The sequence below is a fragment of the Terrapene carolina genome, unplaced genomic scaffold (genome assembly GCF_002925995.2).
Source record: "Terrapene carolina triunguis isolate 2854851 unplaced genomic scaffold, T_m_triunguis-2.0 Scaffold361, whole genome shotgun sequence".
NCBI classification, from domain to species: Eukaryota; Metazoa; Chordata; order Testudines; family Emydidae; genus Terrapene; species Terrapene triunguis.
In genome coordinates, this window is record NW_020664712.1 from 545,119 (window position 1) to 552,739 (window position 7,621).

Here is a 7,621-nt window from a genome sequence, read left to right on the forward strand (position 1 = left end):
CGAGCTCTGCAGCCGAGCCGAGCCGAGCCGGGCCCCTCCCCGCGTCCCCCCCCCCGGACCCACCACGCTGCCCCGCGGGCTGCAGGGCCGGAGCAGCCCCCACGCTGCGCCCCCGGGCCCGGCCATGGTCCCGCTGCAAACACGCAAAGGGTCCGGGCCGGGGGGGCAGGAAGGGGCGGCTCCTCCCCGGGCCTGGCCCTGCCCCCCGGGCCCCACGCAGGGGGGTTGGGACACGCGGGGAACCCAGCTCTGGGCTGGCCGAGACCTCCCTCTCCCCCCCCCCTGCAGGATCAGGCCGGGATGCAATGTGGGGGGTGGGGGCTGCTTGTAGAAACTGGGGGTGGCCTCAGGGGGGGGTCAGGCAGGCAGGGAGCTGCAGTGGGGGAGTTCAGGGGGCACCTGGGGAGGAGGGTGAGGAGCAATGGGGTGGGGGCTGCTTGCAGAAACTGGGGGTGGCCTCAGGGGGGGTCAGGCAGGCAGGGAGCTGCAGTGGGGGAGTTGGGGAGGAGGGTGAGGAGCAATGCAGGGGGCTGTCTTGCTTCCACTCACCCCACTCCAAACTTCAAGGCCCTTGTCCGGCAGAGGACCTGGCAGGCACTTTTCCCCTGACTGGGAGTCTTTGAATGATCCAGATTTTATTTTCAAGGTCTACTGCTGTATAAAGTGACATTTTCAGCAGCGAGGCCCCTAGGGTGACCAGACAGCAAATGTGAAAAATCGGGACGGGGGGGGGGGGGTAATAGGAACCTATATAAGAAAAAGACCCAAAAATCACAAGCTTAAAATAGTTCAGCTGCTTTAGAAAACTGGAATTGCCCATTGGAAAAATGAAATAAGCAGTGAGCTCCATTCCCCTGTCAGGATGCTTTTGCCGAATGATTAGCCTAAAGTGAACAGCAGCTAGCTGCGTTCTTATCAGAGATCAGTTCATTCGTTCACAGTTGAAAAGAATACATGCAAAATTACCTGCTTATGCCCTTCTGATCTCTCTCTCCAGTGCACCGCTCACATGCACAGCCTTCTGAACATGTCAGAGAGAAAAAAATCCACCCAGCAGAGTGGCGCAGCGGAAGCGTGCTGGGCCCATAACCCAGAGGTCGATGGATCGAAACCATCCTCTGCTAGTTGGCATTTTTATTACTTACAGCCTGGGAAAGAATTCAGGCTGCCTTCATTTAATCCACATAGAAAAGAGGAACACATCCGCTTGCTATTTACTTTATCACAGTGATTAAAGCCCCAGAGAGTCCCCTCCTGTAAGGAGAGAGATGTGCTAGGAGTCCAATCACACACAACCACAGGACTGGAAGGGACCTCCAGAGGTCAGCTAGTCCAGTCCCCTGCACTCAAAGCAGGACTAAGTATTATCTAGACCATCCTGAGAGGTGTTTGTCCAGCCTGCTCTTAAACATCCCCAATGATGGAGATTCCACAACCTCCCTAGGCAATTTATTCCACTGCTTAACCACTCTGAGAGTTAGGAAGTTTTTCCTAATATCCAACCTAAACCTCCCTTGCTGCAATTTAAGCCCATTGCTTCTTGTCCTATCCTCAGAGGTGAAGGTTAAGGCAAACTCCCGCCCCCCCCAGAGCGCCTCACCGGGCTGGCCTAACCCCCGCCCCCTCCGGAGCGCCTCGCCGGGCCGCGCCGGCCAAACCCCCGCACCCCCCCGAGCGTCGCGCCGGTCCTTCAAGGGGTCCAGGAAAGGTTGTCATTACCATGGCTTTCAAACTGTGATCTGCAGGGGATCTGCCGACGAAGTCTAAGGTTTCCAAAGGGGTCTGCACCTCCATTCAAAAAAAATTTTAGGGGTCCGCAAATTAAAACTGGCCTAGGCACAGGGATGCCTGGTGCCTTTCGGGACATGGCCCTGGGTCGCGGGGGTTGAGACATCCAGTCCTGCGAGGGGGGGAAATAGAAAAGGCCCCTTTGCCCCCACCCAATTTTGGCAACCAAGGCTCAGCCCATCAGGGGTCACTTTTGGTACCCAAAGGGGTACCCGGGATTTTGCCCTCTGCCACCAGCTCAACCAGGGCCGGTCTTAGGGGAAATGGAGCCCTGGGCAAATCTGTATTTTGGTGCCCCTGCGGGCAGTGGCGGATTAATAATTTTGCTGCCCCTAGACCGGGAAATAATTGCCGCCCTGGCCTCGCCCCGACTCCGCCCTTTTCCCACCCCCATTCCAACCCACTCCCCAAAGTCCCCGCCCCAACTCTGCCCCCTCCCTTCCCCTATTGGATCCCTTCCCCAAATCCCCGCCCCCGGGCCCGCCTCTTCCCCCAGCACGTGGCATTCCCCTTCCTCCCCCGTCCCTCCCTGTCCCGCGAAACAGCTGTTTCGCGGAGCAAGCGCTGGGAGGGGAGAGAAACAGGACGTCGCGGCGCACTTGCAGAGGAGGCGGAGGTGAGCTGGACCAGGGGGGTGGGGCGCGGAGGGGAGCTTCCGCCCCTGAAAATTTGCCACTCTAGGCCTAGGCCTTGTCGGCCTAGGGAAAAATACGGCGCTGCCTGTGGGCACCATTTCCCCCTGGCCCCCGCAGGGTCCTCACTCCCCCATCTCCACAGGCTCCCCACCCCCCAGGGCCCCACTGCGTTCCCCCAGTGTTTAATTTGTAGTGAAAGAGGTGTATTGCCACACTTATTTGGTGCTGCACTGTGATCCTGTGATCCTAAGTCCTGCACCCTCCCTCCTATACCCACATGGGGAAACTGACCTGGGGCATCCGTCCTGTCCCCCCATGTTCCTCTGCACCCCATAGGGGGGTGATCAAGAAGTATCTGTGCCTCACCGCTCGCCCTCCCACCCGTTCTTAAAAGGGAGGTTAATAAATACAACCCTGAACGCCCAGGGACCACGCAGCAGTAGCGGATTGTGGTAGAAACACTGCAGATTTCACGGGTTAGCTAAGGTCACATCTTGACCTAAATTCCAGGGAGCCCTAAATTATTCACAAGCTTAAAATATTTCAGCTCATATGTATTAGAACCAAATTTATCTTCTAAAAATGAATTCCAAAATCAACTCTGTCCTAAAAAGTTTGTGGCCAAATTTCAATACCTCTCTCAGCAAGAGAGATCGGAGCATTTTACACAGGCCCGTATATTTTTCAATAGACGCTCTGGGTTTGCATTTCACTGAACAAAACTGGCTTTGAAAAAACATACGGGCGTATGTTAAATGCTCAGATCTCTCTTGCTGAGAGAGGTGTCGAAAGTTGGCCACAAACTTTTTAGGACAGACTTGATTCTGGAATTCATTTTCAGAAGCTAGAGTTGGTTCTGATACATATGAGATGAAGAACAAATTTTAAATGTTTCATAAAAAAACGATTAACATTTTGTTCACGTTAAGCACGAGGTTTTCAGCAAACTGAATGTATCTTGCCCACAGAAAAGCAAGGGGGGATGGGATGTTTTTGCCGAATTATTAGCCAGCAGATAAAAATGCACCTCTCAGATTTCACTTATTTTATAGTTGAAAAGAATACATGCAAAATTACCTGCTTAAAAAGATTGTAAAATTCCCTTCTGATCTCTCTCTCTCTCCAGTGCACAGCCCACATGCACAGCAGAACAAAGAGTGCCTTCTGAACAGGTCAGATTAAAAAAAAAACCACACAGCAGAGTGGCGCAGCGGAAGCGTGCTGGGCCCATAACCCAGAGGTCGATGGATCAAAACCATCCTCTGCTAGTTGGCATTTTATTACTTGTAGCCCTGGAAATAATTAATGCAGCCTTTATTTTATCCACCCAAAAAAGAGGAACCAATTCTCTTGCTATTGCCTCTTTCACAGCGATTAAACAAAGGGATAAAGCCCCAGACAGATGTGCTAGGACTCTAATCACATACAACCACAGGCCTGGAAGGGACCTCGAGAGGAAAACGGCAGCCAGTGGCAGGGCCGACGAGGGGGGGGGGAGCCAGGACAAATTACTGGGGCCCGGCGGTCTGGAAGGGGGCCCGGGGCCTGGCTTTGTTGGCCCTGTTTAGCCGGTCCGCCCTTGCTGGGGGGCCCGAAAAATTTTTTTCACCGGGGCCCGAACCCGCTCTCGGCGGCCCTAGCCAGTGGGCCCCCCCCAGCACCTCCAGTCCCCTGGTGGACACCCTGATCAACTCCTCCTCCTCCTTTCCAGTGCCTCCCACCCACTGCAAAGAGCTGTTTTGCGGCATGCAGAAGTGCTGGCGGGGGAGGGGGGAAGAGGACACGCTCGGGGAAGGGGTCAGAATTGGGTTGGAAGAGGTGGGGGTGTGGCCTGGAGCGGGGGGTGGGAGGAGGTGGCATGGGGGTGGGGGCTTGGGGGAAGAAGGGCAGACCTGGGGGCAGAGCAGGAAGAGGTGGGACAGAGGTGGGGGCTTGGGGGGAAGGGGTGAGGTGGGGGCAGAGCAGGGTTGGGAAGAGGCGGGGCAGGGGTGGGGGATTGGGTGGACTGGGGGCAGGAAGAGGCGGGGGATGGGGCTGGGGGGGCAGAGCAGGGGTGGGGGCCTGGAGCAGAGCAGGGGTGGGAAGAGGCCGGGGCTTGGGGGAAGGGGTGGGGTGGGCCTGGCAGCAGAGCAGGAGTGGGACGGGGTGGGGGCTTCGGTGAAGGGGTGGGGGTGGAGCGGGGTTGGGAAGAGGTGGGGCAGGGGTGGGGGTTTGGGAGAAGGGGCGGACCAGGGGCAGGAAGAGGCAAGGCTGGGGCTGGGGGCAGAGGAGGGGTGTGAAGAGGCGGGGGACGGGGCTGGGGGGGCAGAGCGGGGGGGCCTGGAGTGGAGCAGGGGTGGGAAGAGGCAGGGGATGGAGGTGAGAGCTTGGGGGAACAGGTGGGGCGGGCCTGGGGGCAGAGCAGGGGTGGGGGTTTGGGGGCAGGAGAGAGGCATTGCACGCCTCCGGGGCCTGTGTAGCTCCCCCCCCGTGCCCCGCTCTCCAGCCCACGCCAGGGCACCCAGTGTGGACGCTCCGGCGCCGTGTGGACATGCACCAGCCGTGCCATGGGACCGGCTTTGCATCTCGCCGGCTGCACGCGTGTGTGGACAAAACCCCGTGGGGCAGAGGCCGCGCCGGAGCTCAGGGCTCCCCGGTCTGCTGCAGCGGAGCCAGCCCCTGGAGAGCGCCCCTGGGTGGCGGCAGCAGCTGTGGGGCTGGCAAAGGTGGGGGGGCAGCCCCCGCCGGAGCCAGTGCTGACGTGCTCCGCCCCAGCCAGCTCTGCAGCCCGGGTGGGGTTTGCAGGGCACAGGAAGGGGCTGGAACAGCTGGGAGCGGTGGGTGCCGGGAGGAAGGAGGCAGGAGCCGGGAGAACAAAGCCCGGAGAACATCAGACACGGGGGCGAGTCTGTGCTGGGGCGGGGGGGAGCTCGGCATTAACCCCTCCCTGCCCGGCCGCGGGGGGGGGAAACAAGCCCCCCCGGACTCTGCCCGCATCCACTCCGGAGCCAGGTAATGGACAGAGCCCGTGGGAACGTGCGGGGGGGGGGGCAGGAAAGTGACTCTCTGCCCAAGGGAACCTGGGGGCATTAAATCTCCCAGCCCCCACCCCCCCCCGGAATCGGCCCCCTTGCTGTTAATGCACCCGTGGGCAGGACCGGAGCTGCATTAAAGCAGGTGCCCAGGGCAGGATCTGCTCCTGGTGGGGAACGAGGTCCCCTAGTTCTCAAATATCAATGTAACGTCTCAAATGTGTTGTTTTTGTCCCCTCCACCTTCTCAATATGCGGCTCATGGACCTGGCTTAGGCGGGAGACTCTTGCCCTGAGTCATTCCCCGAAGGAGAAGGGGATTAGTTGGGTGCAGCTTGCGGCTGGCTCTGGGGTGGAGACAAAGGGGTGATTTTCTGCCAGCAACAGGGCATGGAAGGGGCACAGGAGGGGAAGGGGGGAGCAAGGGTCCCCCATGTGCCCAGCCCCAGGTGACCCAGTCACAGCTGCTGTATTCTCACCTGCCCCAAACAACTCCCCCCCTCGCCTCCCTCCCGCTGCCAGTCACCCTCTGCGGCCCCATCCCTGCTCTCACGTAGCCCTTCCTGCGCCAAGCCCTCTGCTTGCCCTCTCACAGCAGCTTTTCAAAGGGCACCTTGCTGCCCATGGGGGGTGAGGGATCCAGGACTGTTTATTGAACATTCATCGTAAAATCCCTTCCAATGAGCGCACTTCTCCCCTCCACTCTTTCTTTAATTTGGATATAAAATCCCCTCCCATCTCGGTGTTTTTCCCTCTCGTATCATCAGCATTTTATTAAAATACATCCCAATTTTTGACCTGTTTTGTCTGCATCCCAATTTTTGACCTGTTTTGTCTGCACATCTCAAAGAGCGCTCTAAAATGCCCTAAAAACGTGCCCTTATTTCTCTTAGTACTTTAAGATGCTGACACTTTTCCATCTCTAACTACACCTCTACCCCGATATAACGCTGTCCTCGGGAGCCAAAAAATCTTACCGCGTTATAGGTGAAACTGCGTTATATCGAACTTGCTTTGAGCCACCGGAGTGCGCAGCCCCGCCCCCCCGGAGCGCTGCTTTACCGCGTTATATCCGAATTCGCGTTCTATCGGGATAGAGGTGTATAAAATAGGAACATAAAATCTCAGCTTTCCCCTTCACGTTCTTTAATCTGGACCTAAAGTCCTTGCAACTGCGGCCCCTTTCCCGTGATCAAGTACGGATATGAAATTCACGCAGATTTTACCTCGTTAGCTATTAACTGTTCCTGTAAGCGCTCATACGGTTTGCCACTTTCGTTTCATGTGTGAAAAGTGACCTGTGGTTCAGATTTCCACCCTTTTCTCTTCCATTACAGAACACGCATCTGAAATCTCAGGGTTTGCCTCATTCCACCTAATTCCCAGCTGTCACTTAAAAATCCTCAGGTGTGGAGGTGGTTAATGGTGACAACATCACTTTTTCGGAAGGAACCTGTTGCCCCGAGACGGTCTCCAGATTCGGGGGGTTAAATTGTCCCCTGATCAACTTGCTTCTCGTTTGAGAACCGTTTAAATGGTCGGTGAAATAGACTTGCCCCCTATTTAATAGGCATTACAGCCAGAGGCCTGCCCTTCTTGGTAGGGGGATCAGTGTCTGCCAGCTGCTAAGCAGACAGTCGGCTGGACTCTTTGCTTTTCCCCAGATGGCACAATCCGAGGCGTTCTCGCCTCAGTGGGCTGCCCTGTGTGGAACTGGTACCTTGCAGTGCCCGAGCATCTCCATGTTACCGTCACGTTCTCCTCACCATTTTCACCGGACGTACCCCCACCCTCCATGTGATGAACGGTCTCCCATCAGGGGTTCCTTTCCCCAACACCGAGATGCAGCCGCTTCTGGGGTGGGTGCCTGGTGGCCATTACTGGCCAGTGACGGGCATGGAAATGCCGTAAATATTTTTTGGTTCCTCCATTCTCCTGTTCACGCAGCATCCTCCCTCTGCCTGTGTGACTGGCCAGCAACGGGTGGGGATAACTTTCTATCCACTTACAAAGTCGGATATGAAATCAACACCGGTTTTGCTTCTCTTCCCCCTTCAAAACTGTAAGAACGTCACGTGTTTGGAAGGCAAATGGGTGCCTGGAGTCCTTATCCTAGATATCAGGGGGGAGGTGGGAAGAGGGTCGTCCCCCTCCCCCCGACATGGAAGTGTTTAAAGGATTCTGACGT

The 7,621-nt window shown here is 56.8% G+C and overlaps 2 non-coding genes across 2 annotated transcripts; both read left to right on the forward strand.

Moving 5' to 3' along the window:
• Positions 1-1,052: 1,052 nt before the first annotated feature.
• TRNAM-CAU lies at positions 1,053-1,124 on the forward strand. The gene has a single exon. It is a non-coding gene; the product is annotated as a tRNA-Met (tRNA).
• Positions 1,125-3,619: 2,495 nt separating this feature from the next.
• Positions 3,620-3,691, forward strand: TRNAM-CAU. The gene has a single exon. It is a non-coding gene; the product is annotated as a tRNA-Met (tRNA).
• Positions 3,692-7,621: the final 3,930 nt, after the last annotated feature.